We start from the raw sequence: 22,254 nt of genomic DNA on the forward strand, positions 1-22,254 counted from the left end.
GGACTATCTTTAGTATACAAGTGCTATTTCAACGATGTAGCTATTTGTGCATGCTTCATTGATTACCATAAAGCGTTCGATACAATAAAGCACGACACGCTGATGGAGATTGAAATACATAGGATGAATAATGGAATAAACACCTGTGATCTAATAATGATTAGCAATATGTACTAGAATCAAACATCGTCTATCCGGACACAGGCAGGAAAATCCGACGATACCAAAATCAAACGTGGGTTCCGTCAGGGATGCCGTCAATATCACCATTGCTGTTCAACATCTAAGGAAATTTATACGAAGCAAGTTTTCAATCCTAATAGCAAATAATTAATATTGAAAAATATCAAAAATCACTAAAAGATTTTTAAATTGAAAAGTTACTGGTACATCCCCATGTATACGCCTCCAAGACTTCTACAATTTGCAAGTCATATGGATGCTGCAGTAAAGACGATAGGGAAGGAATTCTAAACCTTGCAATTCAAATCCCCCGTCTGCAGCCGGCTAGGAACTGAAAGATGCACCATAGTTACTCTACTGAGTAATACGAAAATAAAATAATAAAAATGTGTACCATTTTTATTCGGCTGCAATACGAAGGAAAAACAATCTTACTTTTTAATTAGAATAAGGAGTGCAGCCAGTCCCTTTAACTGCAGTTTTCTGCTCTTATTGGAGCGTCATCAGAAGGAACTTAGGCACTGTTCTCCTTAATCCAATCAAATTGCATCGAAAGGTTTTCCCAAATATTGCAGCCAAAGTGATGGTAATGGGTGGCTAGCGCCATCTGGCCGTAAAAATACGAAGCAAGTTTTCAATCCTAATAGCAAATAATTAATATTGAAAAATATCAAAAATCACTAAAAGATTTTTAAATTGAAAAGTTACTGGTACATCCCCATGTATACGCCTCCAAGACTTCTACAATTTGCAAGTCATATGGATGCTGCAGTAAAGACGATAGGGAAGGAATTCTAAACCTTGCAATTCAAATCCCCCGTCTGCAGCCGGCTAGGAACTGAAAGATGCACCATAGTTACTCTACTGAGTAATACGAAAATAAAATAATAAAAATGTGTACCATTTTTATTCGGCTGCAATACGAAGGAAAAACAATCTTACTTTTTAATTAGAATAAGGAGTGCAGCCAGTCCCTTTAACTGCAGTTTTCTGCTCTTATTGGAGCGTCATCAGAAGGAACGTAGGCACTGTTCTCCTTAATCCAATCAAATTGCATCGAAAGGTTTTCCCAAATATTGCAGCCAAAGTGATGGTAATGGGTGGCTAGCGCCATCTGGCCGTAAAAATACGAAGCAAGTTTTCAATCCTAATAGCAAATAATTAATATTGAAAAATATCAAAAATCACTAAAAGATTTTTAAATTGAAAAGTTACTGGTACATCCCCATGTATACGCCTCCAAGACTTCTACAATTTGCAAGTCATATGGATGCTGCAGTAAAGACGATAGGGAAGGAATTCTAAACCTTGCAATTCAAATCCCCCGTCTGCAGCCGGCTAGGAACTGAAAGCCAGATTTTACGGCCAGATGGCGCTAGCCACCCATTACCATCACTTTGGCTGCAATATTTGGGAAAACCTTTCGATGCAATTTGATTGGATTAAGGAGAACAGTGCCTACGTTCCTTCTGATGACGCTCCAATAAGAGCAGAAAACTGCAGTTAAAGGGACTGGCTGCACTCCTTATTCTAATTAAAAAGTAAGATTGTTTTTCCTTCGTATTGCAGCCGAATAAAAATGGTACACATTTTTATTATTTTATTTTCGTATTACTCAGTAGAGTAACTATGGTGCATCTTTCAGTTCCTAGCCGGCTGCAGACGGGGGATTTGAATTGCAAGGTTTAGAATTCCTTCCCTATCGTCTTTACTGCAGCATCCATATGACTTGCAAATTGTAGAAGTCTTGGAGGCGTATACATGGGGATGTACCAGTAACTTTTCAATTTAAAAATCTTTTAGTGATTTTTGATATTTTTCAATATTAATTATTTGCTATTAGGATTGAAAACTTGCTTCGTATTTTTACGGCCAGATGGCGCTAGCCACCCATTACCATCACTTTGGCTGCAATATTTGGGAAAACCTTTCGATGCAATTTGATTGGATTAAGGAGAACAGTGCCTACGTTCCTTCTGATGACGCTCCAATAAGAGCAGAAAACTGCAGTTAAAGGGACTGGCTGCACTCCTTATTCTAATTAAAAAGTAAGATTGTTTTTCCTTCGTATTGCAGCCGAATAAAAATGGTACACATTTTTATTATTTTATCTAAGGAAATCTTTCAAGACGCAGTGGATGATATTGAAGTCGGAATTCGAATTAATGAAGAATGTATCAATAAGATAAGATAAGCAAACTATACGGTACTATTGGCTGACAGTTCTGAAGCCCTCCAGAAATTATTGAATAGAATCACAACAGTACATGAATTTGGACGATTTAGTGTGAATGGCCAACAAAAGAGTAAAACATACACTTAGCTTGGTACAAACATCAATGAAAATTGAGACCATTCCCTATAAATCAAATGTATGATATGATAGAGAAAGCAAGATCTGTATTTCAAAAAATGACTAAGCTCTTCATATAATATATTATCATGATTTATCAATACCCATAAAAATCAGGTTACTACTGTGATGGTACACGACAACCCTCACGGAATTTTCCTAATTTATTTGTTATAAAAATAAGGTCATAATATTATAATTGCAATTTGTATAATTTATTACGATAGTAGCAAAGTTCAAAGTATTGAACTCATTTGAAAGACTGCAAAGAAACACACGTCATTCTTCATATACGTATAGTACCTCACCATATATGGTCATACATATTGGCACTATTTTTAACTATATTAGATATAAATAGGAAGGTCGAGTACCTGAGCAGGGATGGGCGGTGTCGATAATGTCATGTCGACAATTCGATTGTCGACATGTCGACAATCATGTCGATGTCGAGTGATTTAAAATTGTTGCCAATGTCGACAATGTCGAGTATGTCGACAATTAGCAAACGATCAGAATGACGTTCCGTGCGCACTAATTTGAAATTTTAGGTTAATCTGGCTGCGCTGACTTATTGAAAAAGTATGCATTAATGTTTCAACAAGTTGCAAAGAGACCAAATAATCTCAAACTTTTGAAACTTTTAACCTCACTATTAACTTGCGATTGTCAAATTCATAGGATATTCCATAATTGTTTGATTGCAGGTTTTTCAAGTGTAAATGAATTTTAAATAGATTCATATAGAGACAATTTATTATGTGCAAACCTCATGATAGAGTAATGCAATGTAATGAATCTAAAATATTACCATATAAATGCAAAACCAGAAAAAACCAGCAAAACAAATTTTCATAGATTTTTAATTTTCTATCGTTACTCGTAAACTCGTAACATTTACAGAAAGGTTTAAAAAAATTAAAAAGAAACGTAAACCTAAACGTCAGTAAACGAGGTAAGATTCAAAACCACAATCAAACATATCTCAGTACATTGAAACCTTACCTTGTTTCCTAACATTTCGTTTACTTTTTTTTAAATTTTACTAACTCTTTATTATAATAATTATAGTATAATAATTACTGAAACAGTGTTGAATCTCTTCGTGCTTTGGCAGAGACTGCATAATAAAAACATTACAACATTTTGCGGTTTTGCTAACTTTTAACCAAAGAAAACATTTAACCAATAATACATCAAATAGTTGTACTTTCCCCGTCCATATCTACAATTTCTTCCTCGTCCAAGTCATAACTATTTTTATCAGGATACTCTCCCTTTAATGAAACATAAATATGTACCAATTTCTTGGAATTAGTGAACGTTAATCTATTTCTTATCAGACTGTGAATGTGTCCCCAATTTGAAAAGAGTCTCTCGATTTGAGCTGAGGAGGCTGGCATTTTTAGAAGTCTGAGAGCCATTTTAGCAAGAATTGGGCATTCCAGTTTGACCACTCGCCAAAATACTAGAGGCTTTTCAACTCCTTTTTCCCAAAGTGTTGAGAATATTCCTGAAATTGTAAACCTAATATATTAAAAAATCAAAAGAGCGATAATTTTGTCTGAAAGACTTACCCGATTTAGTGTTAAATTTGTCCCATTCTTCTATGCCCTGATTGCACAACTTTCTGAGTAAGAACTGAGTTATTATACCAGTGTGCTCTGACGTAAGCTTGGAATTTTCATATTTCGGATGCAGATAGTACGCAGTTAATGCGTACACGTTTAACGCCATTTGTTGTCTGTGTTTCAATTTTTCTTTAAGGTTATCTGGCAGATTCAAATTGAGCCACAGATGAACGGCATCTGCTACAGATGTGTCAGATTTCTGACAAACATTGATCAGATTAAAAAAGGGGTTCATAAATTTCTATGTTCTGTTGAATCTCATCCACAAATTCATCGTTGAAGATTAATTCCTTGACTTTCGGCTTAATCTTTTTTTTCGTTACAGCGGCTACTTGTTTCATATATACCAGATTTTCTAGGAGACTTTCGAAATAATCTCGGTAAGAGCACCATCTTGTTTCGGCCGGCAATTTGATTCTGCGCCCTCCCTTATCAACTATCATTTTTTCTAAATCTGGTTGCTTAAATTCTTTGAGGACAATGACCACATTGTCGACTAACTTTTTATCCAGCACGTCTTTGGCTAAAAGGTTGCCGGTGTGGCTACTGCACGTAGAGTGCCACATGTTGTGCTTGAGGAGGGATCCCATTTTAATCATTGCACTAGCATTATCCGAAACTATACCGTACGCATCTACATCGTATTTTTCTTTTGCAATTTTTTTAGATTCTGTTATTATTTCGGCAAGTTTTTCTCCAGTCTCAGACTCCGTGGTTAAATCCCAAGCATCAAGAAAGGCATTTTTTCCGTCTGCACTATGCAACATTGTCACAACCGTTTTAGAATTAGTAGATGAGTTTTTCCAACCGTCACACAAAATGACTGACTCGGTTTCCACTTTTTTACGTGAAATCTCAATACAGTCTTCATAGCACTTATTTAAAAGCGATGTACAAAGTTTTTTCCGGCCAGGAATTTTGTCTAAATAAGCAGGACGGATCGTTTTTATAAAATTTTTAAAGAGAGGTGATTCTACCACAGTAAGTGGTAAGTTACAGCCGAATATAAATTTGGCTAGTGCAGTGCTTATCTTCTCCTCTTCATACTCTTGTAATATGTCCATATAGTCGGTGATTTTCTTTGATTTTTTGGCTGGTCTAGCTTGAGATGTAGCGAATAAATTTCTTTTATTCGTGCTTGTGTAGCTTGTGCTGGAGGAAGTTGGAGTACTTAAGTTAGTCAAATTACTACTCTCAGTATCAGTAGTTGATAACATCATATTTTCAACAATACTATGAGTGCCTTGAATTGCTACACCATTGTTTTCTTCCAATTCCAATAAGGCGGCATCGGTATCTAATGAATTTTCTATAATTCCATCTAGCATGTTTTCAGGTGAAGTTCCAGTCACAATAGCTAGCGAACCATCTTCCATAACTTCGTAACTACCGTTCGTTGTATTCTAAAATTCAAAATAAAAAGAAACTCTAAGGTGACTAAATATGAAGGGCGGATCTACGGACACCCTGTATACAGAAGTTGGCATAGATACAGCGTTTTGTACTTAATTCAATAGGCCAATCCGTTTTTTGCCGTAAAATACTAAACTTGGTGTTTTTTAAATGGGACACCCTGTATATAGAGATGCAACAACGTGAAAACCTCAGAATACAAATTCTGGGGTGAAAACTGATGCAATTTATGTCCCCTTCCGAATTCGAATTAAATAGTAATCAAGAAATCTACAATAATATATAGTGCGTTATTTTCACTTCTTGCCGTTAGATGGCTATACGGTTTTTGACGCCATGTTTTCTCCAATATACTACTACCGAAATGGTGATCCATGCGTTGTTGAGTTATGCGGCTCCGAACACATTTTACGATTCATTTTTATATTATAGATAAATGTAATTTCAAAAAGTTCCCCCCAAAATTTTTTCTAGATCCGCCCCTGCTAAATATGTAGTAGAACATACGTCCTATATACTCGCTTGTGGATTAACTGTAGGTGTAAAACCTGTGTCTGAGCCAGTATTTTCGTATATCGAAACATGCGACATTTCATTATTGGATTGATTACCATTGCCACGATCTAACTTGCAGACGTTTCTTAAAATGAAAGTACGGGACGGGGTTAGTTATCAGCCGATACAAATATCAATTTCAGAGAATAAATCTCTATAGCTATCCAGCTAAAATTAATTAAAATATTTCTTCTTACCTGTGACTTTGCAATCTTGCTGCAGCTGTATTTTTTATCACATTTCCACATACACAACATTTAGCCGCGTGCTTTCCTTCTATCTTTAATACTTTGAATGATAATATATCATAGTTTTTATTCAGTTTTCTGCCACTCATTTTGATTCTGATCAGATCAGATCACATTCAAAGTTTACAACTGAATAATTTCATAACATAACCTCACTTTTTTCCATTATGGACACGTTGCTGACATTGTCGACATTGTCGACATTGTTGACACGTTCTCGATATTGTCGACACGTCTGTGTCGACAATTAAAGTCGACGTGTCGATGCCCATCTCTGTACCTGAGACATCGTTGTTGTCGTTGCACTCTCTAGCGCGTAGGCAGGGGATATAGTTACCGAGAAATGGGTTATCTCCGACCTATCTCAAGGTCAATGTAATGTAATTGTATATTTAATTATATAAGAATAAATTTTCTGCAAAAAGTTTGTTTGTTCGGGGTAGTGTCTTCGTCTAGCAATCCCCAACTTCACATTGCGATCCTGCCTTAAGTTAAAGAATAGAGTTTTCTGGTTCGCATATAGATTGACCCACAAATTCACACTACGATGTTATACGTTTCGTATACTGTTGTACGAAATTGAGTCGTCGCCTCTCACAGACGCCGCCTGCAAGAAAATGGAGGCTTCTGAAATGTGTCTTTATCGTCGAATCCTGAAGAGATTTTATACCGACCGCATTACTAATCAGGGTATTTTGTTGAGAATGCAAGAAGAAAAAAAGTGTTTACTACAATAAAAACAGCCAAAATCGAATACCTCGGTGACATCATGATAAAGGGCGAGATATATGGACTGCTGCAACTATTCTTATAGAGAAAATTGAAGGAAAACAAGGACCAAGAAGCGAAGGATTTCCTGTCTGAAAAATCTATGCGCATGATAAGGTAATAGTACACTTTAGAAGACCAAAAATAATCATTTATTTCAAGAATTTTTTCTCAGAACCTTTATTAAAAATGAACATAAAACTTTTTACATATTAATATCTAACTCTTAGAGAGTACAAACAATACATCTTTTTTTATTACATATACCATTTACCATTTACCACGTACATTAATATTATAGAGGGCGAAAAACTCGAGGCCTCGAAAAATGATGGAGGACAGTTAATCTCAGGATTGGGATATCCGAAACAAAAATATCGTACTGTATTTGATAGGTAAGGTTTTTTACGTGAAAATTTACCACAATTTGACCAAAAAATAAAAAATAAATAGTTTTTAACCTTGAAAAACTGAAAGAAAACGGTAAACTTTTTCACAAAATTTTTTCAAATATCCGTAAAATCTTTGTTTTGCGGAATTTTGGTGGTAAATTGTCACGTAAAAAACCCTCCTTTTTCAAATGCCATACGAGTTTTTTGTTTCAGAGATCCCAATCCTGAGATTAACTGTCCGCCATCGGAACTACTTTTTTTCGATGCCTCGACTTTGGCGCCTTCTACAATATTAGTGTACGTGCATAAATAAAAAAATATATATTTTTGGTATTCTCTAAGAGTTAGATATGAATATGTAAAAAGTTTTATGTTAATTTTTAATTAAGTTTTTGAGAAAAAAAATCTTGAAAAAATGCTTATTTTTGGTATTCTAAAGTGTACTAGTACCTTCACACCAACCACAAATATTTTCAGAGCAGCATTATGCAAAATACAGGTTGCCATGATGGTCGCCAACATCCGAAACAAATAGGCTCTACAAAAAAAACATAGCTTAACAAAAACATTATACGGAAATTATTATCAGTCAGAAACGATTTAAAGCAAATATATATGAAACAAATGCTTATTTCATGGAAAATGAAAAAAGAATGGAACAAATTATTGATTGGTATTTTTTTTTCTAATATATATACTTGTTAATTGGGAGTAACCATGATTAAAAATGGGTAAGAAATTCGAACTTCAGTTATTACCATTTAACTACCGTCAACTTCAACATTTAATTTAGTCGTACTGGCGTCTACAAGTGATTACGGATTCAAAAACCCCTTTTCCTTTTTCTGACTTGATTTGCAGCAAATTATTTCCCGACAAAATTTAGTTGAACTTTCAGAAGTTAGAAATTTTGAAGTTATTTAAAAATAATGAATTTGAGTGATTCAGTTGATTTTACTTGTTCTTCCCTAATTGGAGGGAAAACACTGAACATCTATTTTCTTGGCAGAAATGATGGATTTAATGAGGGGTCTTACGTTTTATAAAAAATCTAGACTCTAGACCAAAAAAATCCTTAAAAGTAAAAATTTCTTTAGTTCGTTTATTACGTTTTTTGTTTAAAAAACAAATGAATATTATTAATGATTAATGATGATATTATGAATATATTCATAATTAAAGATTACATTATTGCCGAGGTCGAAAGTCTGTTTATTTTAAGAAGGGTTTAATAATGTTTATTTTAATAAGTTACAGGGGTGAAAAAAAGAAAATCTAGTGTGATTTTTAATTTCAAAGATTTCATTCAAACGAAACCTTTGGTTTATTCTAAGGGATTTTCGGCCCTTGGTCATAACGTAATCTTTCATTCTGCGTTTAAATTTCTAAAAAATATTTATTAGTTGTCTCAGGTTTCAAAAAAAATTAATGCATTAAATAGCATTGGAAAGTTACAGGGGTGAAAAAAAGAAAATCTAGTGTGATTTTTAATTTCAAAGATTTCATTCAAACGAAACCTTCGGTTTATTCTAAGGGATTTTCGGCCCTTGGTCATAATGTAATCTTTCATTCTGCGTTTAAATTTTTCAAAAATATTTATTAGTTGTCTCATGGTTCAAAAAAAATTAATGCATTAAATAGCATTGGACTAAGATTCTGCGCCTACCCCTTAATATCAAATTGAACTACACCAATATTAAGTACTAAAAATACTAATAGTAAAAAGCAGATTACTGTAACTTTCTCGGTCGGAAGTAATAAGCGGGCATGACTTTTTTTCTAAGATTTTTTTGTGTGAATTTGATGGCCTTGGCCGAGCCAATTAGCCAGACATTTTTTTATTTTAAAAACAATTTGTTTTTTCAATCAGAGGAATTTTTTCTGTATTTCTAACTCTAAATACATAACAAACATTTTATTTGTACATATTTATTTTTTTTTACATCTTTAATTTGTTTTTTTATTATTTTTTTATTATTACTTTTTATTAATTGTTTTTTTTTACTACGCTAAGAGATAAACCCGATTCAACAACTTACAGGTTTACATCTTCTTAGTTTGTTTTTTCTTTTTTTTTTTCTCTTTTTTTTTGCTTTTTTGCTGTTTTTTTTTTCTAAGATCAATCGCTAAGAACATTTTTATGAACAACACAAAGAAATTTGTAATACGCCAGGAGGAGAGAAATTACAATAATAATGGTCAATCGACATGCAAACAGGGGGAAAGACCAAATGAACAATATAATAGGTGATTATCGTTTAAGAACAAAAAGCGATAGAGGTGATAAATTGGCTCAATTTTATTAAGAAAAGAACCTGGAAAGAATGAAGACGTTTTTTATATTAACGCCCAGCAGACATTGTATCTGAAGATCTACATCCAAATACAAATACTTCCAGGTACAAATCAAGTTGAGTTTATCTGTCAAGTTCCGTTTCAACCTAAGAAACGGAAATTCCATTAAAAATGTTAAGACTTACGCTATCGCAGACGTCTCACCAAACCATAACCGCGTTACCTCAAAATTGAAACTTAGGGTAAAAAAGATAATAAAATTCAAGTTCTAAGGCAAGTAAGCAGTTCTTCTTCCTATTTTTGTGCAGACATGACTGTGTTTGTTTTTCAATGTGCCTCCAGTAAGTTGTCATTCCATCTTTTTCGTGATCTTCCAACTGATCGTCTTCCTATTTGGGAACCATCTCTAGCCGTCCTTACTACTCTATTTGTTAAAACATTAAAAGGGTAAACCCTGTAGTTGGCTGTATACCTTTGTTAAGACAACGTAGAATGAAGTAAACACTTCTGTTGTATATAGGTATATTATTAATTTCGATAGAAAGGTTCTCTATGTCTTTGATTGAAAAATCTTTGGGGACTGAGTGTTTAAGACCGTAGTTGAGCAATTGTATTTCGTCTTTGGAAAAATTAATGTTGGTGAGGTTCTTTATACGGGGATGGAATTTGAAATCTGAAAACTTTCTGACATCTCTGACATCTGAAGCTTGATCGAGCAAAGTTTTGGCTTGAATAAGTTTAATTAATTTGTTATTAACTCTATTAAATTTAATTGAATTAGAAATCTCCACCTTATCCTGAACATCTGACATAAAGTTATTAATATTGATAAAACCTATTATTTCGAGCAAAGAATCATACATTACCTTAAGTTGACAGTTGAGGTAGTTTAATTTTCCATAGTGGTTACATATCTCCTTCTTCATTAATTTAACTTGTAGTGAGCTCCTGATGTTTGGAGGTACATTTTTTGATGTTTTTACTCTGCAAAAATTTGGAATAACTTTGTGATTAAGGCATTGAGATATGAACCATATATCCAATTTAGTGTTGTTCCTCTTTGTAGCTAGCCGCAAGTACTTAAGAGCCAAGTTGACCATATCGTCATTAAATAAAACATTAAAAGGGTAAACCCTGTAGTTGGCTGTATACCTTTGTTAAGACAACGTAGAATGAAGTAAACACTTCTGTTGTATATAGGTATATTATTAATTTCGATAGAAAGGTTCTCTATGTCTTTGATTGAAAAATCTTTGGGGACTGAGTGTTTAAGACCGTAGTTGAGCAATTGTATTTCGTCTTTGGAAAAATTAATGTTGGTGAGGTTCTTTATACGGGGATGGAATTTGAAATCTGAAAACTTTCTGACATCTCTGACATCTGAAGCTTGATCGAGCAAAGTTTTGGCTTGAATAAGTTTAATTAATTTGTTATTAACTCTATTAAATTCAATTGAATTAGAAATCTCCACCTTATCCTGAACATCTGACATAAAGTTATTAATATTGATAAAACCTATTATTTCGAGCAAAGAATCATACATTACCTTAAGTTGACAGTTGAGGTAGTTTAATTTTCTATAGTGGTTACATATCTCCTTCTTCATTAATTTAACTTGTAGTGAGCTCCTGATGTTTGGAGGTACATTTTTTGATGCTTTTACTCTGCAAAAATTTGGAATAACTTTGTGATTAAGGCATTGAGATATGAACCATATATCCAATTTAGTGTTGTTCCTCTTTGTAGCTAGCCGCAAGTACTTAAGAGCCAAGTTGACCATATCGTCATTAAATAAAACATTAAAAGGGTAAACCCTGTAGTTGGCTGTATATAATAATATACCTATGTACAACAGAAGTGTTTACTTCATTCTACGTTGACTCTATTTGTTGTTATTCGGCTTATGTGGTCATTCCGTTGTACTCCTCTCTTTTTACCCTGTTCTTAATCCTTGTCCACCTTGCATCTCCGTCGTATATCTGCACTTCTAGCTCTCTCCCATAGTGCTTTACCATCGCTTTTTAGAAGTGTTTTTATCTCTGCTGTTTCTAGAACTCTTTTTGTCCTTTGTGTATCAGGTTGTGTTTCTGCCGCGTATGTTATTAGTGGTCTGATGATTGTTTTGTAAATTCTGCTGTTCACTTCTTTTCCGACATTTTTATTTCTCCATATTGCTGCTCTGTTTGTTTTCTTCACTTGATCTTTCACTTCTGTTTCAAGCTTTCCGTAGCCAGATAATGTAACACCTAGATATTTAAACTACATGACTTGTTCTATTATCTGACCCTCCAGCTGACACCTTATTAGATTTGCTGTTATAACCATGTTTGGGGGATCTTGTTTGGGGGAAATTAGGTGGTTATATTAAGCTTGTGCAGCATACGATGTAAACTATCTTCACTTTGAGAGATTAGTATTGCGTCGTCTGCATATCAGATTATTTTATGTTGTTTTTCTCCGATTTGGTATCCTTTTTTTTTTGGTTATCCATAAAGAAAAATTTCCTGTAGCTGGCTGTATACCATTAATTAAAAAAATTGAAAAAAAATCTTCTGTGTAAAAGGTATATTTATTTAAAACCCCAATAAAGTGCTAAATTAAAAAACAGAACGTTTCGCTCTAAAGAGAGCATCATCAGTGTTCTAAGGCTAAAGTAAATACAACCATAATTAGTGAAGACAAGATTAAAAAATTTAAAGGTTGACCAAGATAAAAAATTAGGTTATACATACAAGCTCTACATGCTAAGCCACCAAAAATACATGGGTTAAAACCCTTAAAATGCCGACCAAAAGTCTTACATTTGCATATTATATGGCTAGCCTGGAACTAAAGTGGTCTAAGTAACAAAACCACTTTTTCGAGAAAATTAAAAAAATACATTTTAATGGATAAGGCGGTTGGTACAGAAACTAAACCCAAAATTTTTGTACAAAAGCTTAATTACAGTTACCAAAAATCTTACAAACATAAAAACAATTCTTACTGATAACTGAACTTCATTTTGTTAATTTTTTTTATTTAAAATGTAACATAGACCATTTTAGAATTATTAAAAATAATTAAGTAAACTAATTCATCCAAATCTTCACCTCGAAATGGTGGTAGTATGTCTTCATTATCCTCCCTATCACCTCTGCGATTGTAATGGGGTAAAGAAAGATAAAATGGATGATGCACAGGAGGTACAAATTGTAGCATTTTTTATATCTTTCATTTTATTAAAAGATAAGTGTCTAATATCTGCGGCAACCTCTGGGGAAAAGTTCTTTAATACTTGTGCAAATTCTTGAAAAGAATTCATTTTATTTAGATCTATAGCATTATAAGGATTCGAGTAATCATCATTGAAAAACATTACCGATGTATCTTTGGAGAACTTGATTCTGCGTATTTGAGAAATCATTACGCCAGAACCCCGCAGGGCATGAGATGACTTAAAATTCTTCAACTTATCGAATGACACAAACTTATCCACCATGTTTTTTACACGAAATGAGTGGCGCTTTCGACAATTTGAAATTAATTCCATCCATACTTCAGGAGTGTACACTGGGTTAAATTCTGTGCCCTACTAATAAATGAAAAATCACCATCGTTGGGTAAATATGTGTGACCGGTAACCCGATAATTTACATAGATATCTTGAATGTTCGGTAAAACGTTAACCATGTACCGGGTGTCCCAATAAGAATGGCTCTCGGCCATATCTCAGGAACCGTTTATAGTAGAGCTTTGAAATAAAAAATTTTATAACAAAAGTTCCCTCAGGAAAAGCCTGGAAATTATTTTCATAATTGTGGGTCCACCGCTAGAGAGCGTAATTGAATATCAAAAATAAAAAAATCTAAATTTTACAAAATTTTCCTAATGAAGGGGCACTGGAAATCCGATTATTGTATTCTTAATCAAATTCTGCGCATATTTGATTTAACAAGTTTAACTCTACCTTTGCAAATAAGAGGTGGGGGTGAGTGGGAACCTTGTTATGAAAAAATGGCTGTAAGTCCGGTTCTGCTAAATCAAATTTTGAAAATTGGGTCTTGTTGAAGACAGATATTTTTCTTCAATGTAAGCGTGATAATTTTGAACCATCCTAATAAGTAATAAGCCAGCTGGGAGGCGTTATTTAATTTTTTTCAGAAATCTAGTTTTCTTCGGAAAATATTAAATACAAGTATGCATTTTTAATCATACTTTAAAAAATTAGATTAAATTAGCAATAGAATAGCGAAAACCGCATGTCGATACCTTTTTTCTATCTCAAGATATCTCGAGAAACGTGTAAATTTTATACATAACTGTTACTATCACCGGTAAACTAAGTTAATGAAAAGTAGTGTGCTGTGGAAAAAAACAAAATAACATTTTCCAGATGTCAACGTATAAAAATATAATTAATTAAAACAACAATATAAAGAGAAACAATACTCTTAAAATTAAATATAACACAGAACAAAAAGAACTACTTAGTGACGACCTAAATAATCAAATTGTTGCCCATCATACACTACTCTAGAATACATTATCCAGAGAATACTAAACGCCATTCAAAGCATATCGAGAGCAGAAATTGAGGCTGCTGTTCAATCTACTCTTGAAAGAGTAAATGTTTGCAACGAAAATGATGGGCAAAAATTTGAACGTTTATGTCATCACTAAATAGTTGTTTTTATTTCTTTGTAATAGGGCTTTTCAACGCTTCTCATTTGTTTCAAGCCTCTGTCATATGCCGTATAATCCGTGTATAATATTAATATACGAGATATGAACGAGGCTCGAAACAAATGAGAAGCGTTGAAAAGACCTAATATACGTTGACAGCTGGAAAATGTTTCTTTGTTGTTTCCATAGCACACTACTTTTAATGAATTATTTCGTTTACCGGTGACAGTAACAGTTATGTTTTTAAATTTACACGTTTTGTATGATATCATGAGATAGAAAAAAGGTATTAACATGCGGTTTTCGCTATTCTGTTGCTAATTTTGTCTAGTTTGGTAGTATGGTATTAAAAATGCATGTTTGTATTTAATATTTTCCAAGGAACACTAGATTTCTGAAAAAAATTAAATAACGACTTCTAGCTGGCATATTACTCAGTAAGTTGGTTCAAAATCATAACTTTTACATTGACGAAAAAGATCTGTCTTCAACAAGACCAAGTTTGCAAAATTTGATTAAGCAGAACCGGACTCACAGCCAGTTTTTCATAACAAGGTTCCCACTCACCCCTACCTCTTATTTCCAAAGGTAGACCTAAACTTGTCAAATCAAATATGCGTAGAATTTTATGAAGAATACGACGATCGGATTTCCAGTGCCCCTTCATTAGGAAAATTTTGTAAAATTTAGATTTTTTAATTTTTGATATTCAATTACGCCCTCTAGCGGTGGTGCCACAATTATGAAAATAATTTCCAGGCTTTTCCTAAGGCAACTTTTGTTATAAAATTTTTTATTTCAAAGCTCTACTATAAACGGTTCCTGAGATATGGCCGAGAGCCATTCTTATTGGGACACCCGGTACATAAGAAAATGTAACAAATTCCAGTTCCGATTTTGTCCCCCACAACAGTCACTAAAGAGAACAAGTTTTGTAGCATGAGGAGGAATGTCGTTTTTAAAATAGTGATATAAACAACTTATCACTTCTTGAGAACCTCTAGCCCCCTTGGTCTCATACGAAATGTCCAGAAAAACGTTTTCTTCACCACTTTCATAAGTATGAATTTCTAAGTTTAACATGTGCATCTGCCTTAAGTAATACACCTCACCGGTATTTATGTGAGATAAGGGAAGTGTTCTTTCCAAATCAAATGTAATTAATACACCTGTACTGTCCGGCTTCACACACTCGTTTTTGTAATCTTTCAGAAGTTTCCTAGCCTTTTGAGACAGAGCAATATGCTGGTCCCTTTTTATTTTTACTTCTTCTGATTTTTCTTTATTAATTTCGGCATTTAAACTTATTTGAAATGCATCGCAAAATTTGCAAGTATCTTTTTTAGGTATATAGAAATGAATATTAAATTCGGTTCTGAAGATTTTTTCATAGATACTTTTTTTAAGAACTGGTTTTCCTTCAGTAATTAATTTACATTTAAACAGTTCGTACATTTTGGAAATATTTAAAGAGGGTGCTAAATATTGACGCTTTGAGGCCCTTCCTCCATATAGTGGCTCTTAAATTTAGGAAAACTATTAATATGATCACGAATCCACTTCAATTTCTCCTCGTTTATTTTATTTCCAGGAACTTTTCTTAGTCTTTGATCGGGGAGGGGATATCACTATTTTCGGCTTTTTTTACTCTTAGTGCATAATCTAATCGATAATTACTTATTTGTAATACTTTTAAAAAAAATTTTACACACGTTCTGAACATTTAGTTGAAATATCCGTGAATATTGTTTACGACTCACAGATTCTGGGTGTATTTTTTTTCGGGGACGTTTAGGTGCCTTAGTTCTAACTGTACCACACAACAAGCTAGTTTAAGCGTTCCAATCCTGTAGTTTGTAAAATCTGTCATGTACTTCTCTCTGAACATTCTCTGGTACTCTATTACTGCATTTTAGACGACAATTACATTCAATGTAAAAAAACGTTTTAGTGGCCATAACTTTCCCTTTTATACTAATGTATTCCTCTCCTGAAGCTCTACATCTCTTTCTGACGTATTTCCCCTATAAAGCCTCTTGTTTCATTTTCTTTCTTCCCTTTCTTACTTCAGTTTCGTTGATTAATGTGCTTCATAGACCACTTTAGAATTTAGAATTTTTACTTTGGTAGAAATCAATAGGTCTATGCCCTATAGTCCTATGTCTAATAATGTTACATAGACCCCTTACGAACTTTAACAAATTTCAATTTCCCCAAAAGTAAAAGTGGTACATTGTTATTTTACGGACTCTGACTGAGATTTAGACATAGACCACTTTAGTACTGATAGATTACTAGCTTTTAAAGTCAAATATAACAAAATCTCAATTTTGATACATTTGCGACATAGACCACTTTAGTTCCAGGCTAGCCATATATTAAACCCTGGCGATGGGTGAAATTTAAACAAGATATACCTCAAAGCATCATATGACTATACCACGTGCATGTGGGTGATTGAGTTGATTTCTCTGTCTTCACAAAGAGAAAGGTAAAAGCCAACTAATTACAGGTGACAGGTATGAAAGCGTTTCTGACTGATGACAGTACGAGACAGAGGGTCCAACATGAAGTTTTGTGAACTGATATGTAGTTAGGTACACTAGCCAATAGTTTTAAAAATTTATTTGTGGTAAAATTCGATAATAACAACAAACATCATGTGCTGGGATTACAAGTATTCACTATTAAGATAACAAGAATAATATACGGAGTGAAAATAACCTTATTTAAAACCAATTGTCAGCGGGGTTTAATAAGTGTATTACTAAAGATAGGCAACAACCATACACGAGGTGTATTTTAAAATAAAATAAAGATCTTATTTTGTTTTAATAGTTGAAAAATAATAATTTGCCCATTAGATCAAATGCATTTAGAGCAGAAAAAATAAGTAGACTTTTAAGCTATTAAACATGATGATGGCAATGTCTAGGTTGAAGTTGATATTCTTATAAGTATGGTGTATCGTGCTGGATGTCAAATAACTACATACTTATAAGAATAGCTTCTTCAACCTAGACATTGCCCTCATCATGTTTAATAGTCTAAAACATCTACTTATTTTCTCTGCCGTAAATGCATTTGATCATATGGGCAAATTATTATTTTTCAACTATTAAAACAAAATAAGATCTTTATTATTCTTGGTATCTTAATAGCGAATACTTGTAATCCCAGCACACGGTGTTGTTATTATCGAATGTTGTTATTATCGAATTTTACCACAAATAAATTTTTAAAACTATTGGCTAGTGTACCTAACAACATATCAGTTTACAAAACTTCATGATAAACCGTCTGTCCCGTACTGTCATCAGTCAGAAACGCTTTCTTAGCTGTCACCTGTAATTAGTTGACTTTTACCTTTCTTTTTGTGAAGACAGAGAAATCAACTCAACCACCTACATGCACGTGGTATAGTCACATGATGCTTTGAGGTATATCTTGTTAAAATTTCACCCATCGCCAGGGTTTAATATAAAATATGCCCATGTAAGACTTTTGTTCGGTATTTTAAGGGTTTTAACCCATGTATTTTTGGTGGCTTAGCATGTAGATCTTGTAAGTATAACCTAATTTTTTATCTTGGTCAACCTTTAAATTTTTTACTCTTGTCTTCACTAATTATGTTGTACTTACTTTAGGCTTAGAATACTGATGATGCTCTCTTTAGAGCGAAAACTTTCTGTTTTTTAATGTAGCCTTTTATTGGGATTTTAAATAAATATACCTTTTACACAGAAGATTTTTTTCTTTAATTTTTCCTTTTTTTGTTGTTATTTATTTTATTATTTGATCCATTATCAGGTTGAACAAGCAGTTACTCAGGATAAACGAAAATGAAAAAATTACGATTAGAAAAGAAATACATATTGGAAATATATTGAGAATGTGAAACATTATCAAAAGTTCCGTTACAACGACAACTCACAGTTCCGTTATACAAAACTCTTCAAAGGAAAGAAAAAAGTTGCAAACCTTGTATAACTCAAGAAATACTGATAATCATGGAACACAGACGAAAACTTGGAAACAGAAACCAGATAAATGTAGAATTCTAAATATTTTACCTTACATTTTTAAGTCTACTGTATATTTTTTTTTCTTAATTATTATTACGAGCACGAAAAAAGGTCTCACGCATACGAACACATATGTCACATGTGCGAATCGTTTGGAATCGGAGTTTAAGATAAACAAGAGCCGCCTTGACTAATTTTATTGGTTTTCGTTTATTGGAAAAAGTTGGTACATACTTTGATCCAATTTTAATAGGGAAAACGGAAAAGGGAGATTAGATGTAAGAGAATTTGTTTTAGCGTAGGGGTGCGAGTGTCAGTCAATTTTTAGATTCGAATGAAAGAGGCTGTATTTGGCGATAATCAAAAGGATGCAAATTTTAAGACGTACTAATATATTGGCAAGCCGGTCATATATTTAGTAGATGAACGCGATTATTTCAAAGACATTCTCTTTTGTGAGAACTCGTAAAATTTTAGTCGCAATTAAACAAACACTTTTATATTTCGTCAATTTAATAATATCTATAATTTAGTTATATATTTTATTAATTAAAACTGTTAAACATCATACGGACTTTTATTTCGATTGTCTTTAAGATTGCCTTTATCGAATCCTACATACATGTAAAGAAAAACATAAATTATTAAAGAACAAAATAAGGAGAAATTTATGGTAAAAAAAGTTGATTTTTGTTATAACATTTTTCGTTCTCTTTTATTTTATTTTGATGTTTTACTAAAAGGTTGTTTTCCAAAATCTTCGTATTCTACTACTTCTACTTAAAGTACATTTTGAAAACAACAAGAGAAACATTGTCATGGCAAACCTGCTCTATCAGCTAAAGAGCTAATACCGTGAATCCACACGGGATCTGATTTAACGAAATAACATGTTCTTGACATGTTTTAGTATTCCGTTGTAAACTCTCTGAGTAAATCAGCTGCATCCATGCACGTACTACGTAATTAGTGAGTTTGTTGTAAAACAGCGAAATCCTTGAATGTCGTAAATTCAGACGACACATTAAGAAAATAAATTAGAGAAATAATTAACAAAACGGTTGGTTTCAAAATTGATGCTTCGCTTTATGGAATAAACGTGGAATTTCTAGTTGTTTGTTTAATCAGGGTAACCGTTTAATATCAGGATACTACCAATGGCGGTTTAATAATTTTAGTTCAAATATCATTTATGTCACGGATTTTTTTAATTAAAAAATATTCTCTAATACATACACACTAGGGTGGAACGAAAAAATGTTTTTATAATTTTAATGTGTAATAGTGATAGAAAGTTGCCTATAGCCATTGGTAAGCAACAAATAAAATACGTTTCCAAACAAAATATTTTTAGAAATGCCGCAAAAGGGTTGAAAATTAGAATTTTTGAAGATATTCTTCTTTAGGCGCGATTCGATTGAGGGTAAAATTGTACATAACTCTGCGCGCCTGCGCACACAGACAGTATGTAGTTCCTTGCTAATCTTTTAAGATAGGTATTTATGTATCTGTATCCGTGCAAATAAGTCATTAAAAGAATATATTAGTGTTTTTAGTAAATGTATTATTTATTATAATTCTTGTGTTTTTGGATTTATGTTTCTCTGTAGTAAAATAATTATTTTACACTACATAACATTTTTACACTACTTGTCGCCGTGTTGTGTAATTATATCCGAAACTTACATGTCAATTAGAAGGACCTCGCTGGTGTAGTTGATAGGGCGTTAGCTCCGTGATTGGAATGACGCGGGTTCAAATCCTGGGCGATTCATATTTTTTTATTTTTGGTTGTTTTAATAAAAATTTTTTGAAAGTGGTAGATAAGAAAGTCAGTTTAATTTTTAAATAAAATACAAATAACCTGTTAAGTATATTTACTTCGTTGAAATTACCTATACAGGGTGTTTGGTAAAGAATGGGCCATAGCTTAACCTCAGGTAACTGAGGTTAAAATAGGCCGATTTAAGCTAACTTACCTTAGTACAAAGTTTATAATAACCGAGTTACAGGGTGTCAAAATTAAACTTTTTTTTATTTATTATCTAATATTTCCTGACAGGTATGAGATAACAACATGAAATCTGGTATGTGGGGTTTTTGGGCCGAGAAAACTAAATTCTCTACCAAAAATGATGTATTGCCCAGAGGGCGCCACATACGCCTTTCAGCACTCATTTATTACGTTCAATTTTTTTTATCCCTCACTCTGTATAATTTTGACATTAAAATTTTTATTCTCCTATTAGTTTTATTTAAAAAAGGTATACTTTTTCACCTCCCTAAACTCAACCGTTTTCGAGATAAACGCATTTTAAATCTGCGATACAACATTATTATTTTTAGCATAATATCATTGTATGTAGTTCCACCCGAAAAATAACTTAAAACCATAATAATTGTGCGAGTTCTCAAATTTATGTCATTGCATCGCAAATTCCATTTGAAGAAATTTGCGATACATTTTTGGATAATCTTATGGTTTTAAGTTATTTTTCGAGTGTAACTACAATGATATTATGCTAAAAATGATGGTGTATCGCAGATTTAAAATGCGTTTATCTCGAAAACGGTTGAGTTTAGGGATATGAAAGAAGTATACCTTTCTTAAGTAAAAATTAAAAAGTCAAAATTATACAGAGTGAGGGAAAAAAATTGAACGTAATAAATTAGTGCTGAAAGGCATATGTGGCGCCCTCTGGGCAATACATAATTTTTGGTAGGGAATTTAGTTTTCTCGACCGAAAACACCCCCACATACCAAATTTCATGTTGTTATCTCATACCTGTCAGGAAATATTCAATAATAAATAAAAAAAAAGTTTCATTTTGACACCCTGTATCTCGGTTATTATAAACTTTGTACTAAGGTAAGTTAGCTCAAATCGGCCTATTTTAACCTCAGGAACCTGAGGTTAGGCTATGGCCCATTCTTTACCAAACACCCAGTATAATAGAAGAATATCTTCTTACGTGCGTACAAAGTACACACACATTCCTTTTAGTTACATTTTGCGTATTTTGATGATAGCTATTTCATTCCTTAATATAATTTAACATTCTAATTGTAGTAGAAGAGCACATTTAAATAGTAGAGGAACCTACATCAACCTTCCTAGGGCACATTATAACTCCTGCTCCCGGAACAGGTGAAACTATAAAAGATAGCATAATGGAGCATTTTCAAGGTGGCACTACTTTGAACATTTCCAATATAACAGCTGTCGGATGTGATGGAACTGCCACTAACACCGGTGTTAACTATGGTGTAAATGTTTTAATACAAAAAAGCCTAAATAAGCCACTGAAGTGATTTTCAATTTGTTTGTTCGATACCAATGAATTGTCTTTGCGTCATTTTTTTGCACATTGGATGGAAAAATTAAGGCTCTAATGAATTTGGAGTGCAAAGAAATTGAAATCTGTAACCAGCATAAAAAACAACAATTGCCTTCTTCGGTTTGATGTTATATGTTAAATGGATCAAAACATCTATGGAGACTCATCAAATTTTCACGTTATCTTTGTGAGGAATATCTCCAAATAATCGATCCAGTTATTCAAAGAATGGTTACTTCTCTCACTCAGAAAATATCCTTCTCTCCATTTCATGTCACAAGAGACATAGGGAGCTAGGTCTGCGGCGACTTTTGAAGGCAAAATCGGAGCAAATGGTGTAAGGAAGTTTGTTGTCCCGAAGCTTATCTTTAATTCCAATGACTACAT

The 22,254-nt window shown here is 33.1% G+C and overlaps 1 protein-coding gene across 7 annotated transcripts in view; it reads left to right on the top strand.

Moving 5' to 3' along the window:
- Positions 1-22,254, top strand: part of LOC114324758 (uncharacterized) — a 1,163,158-nt gene that overhangs the window by 381,793 nt on the left and 759,111 nt on the right. The window lies entirely within an intron of this gene.

Source organism: Diabrotica virgifera, chromosome 3 (assembly GCF_917563875.1).
Source record: "Diabrotica virgifera virgifera chromosome 3, PGI_DIABVI_V3a".
Taxonomy (NCBI): Eukaryota; Metazoa; Arthropoda; class Insecta; order Coleoptera; family Chrysomelidae; genus Diabrotica; species Diabrotica virgifera.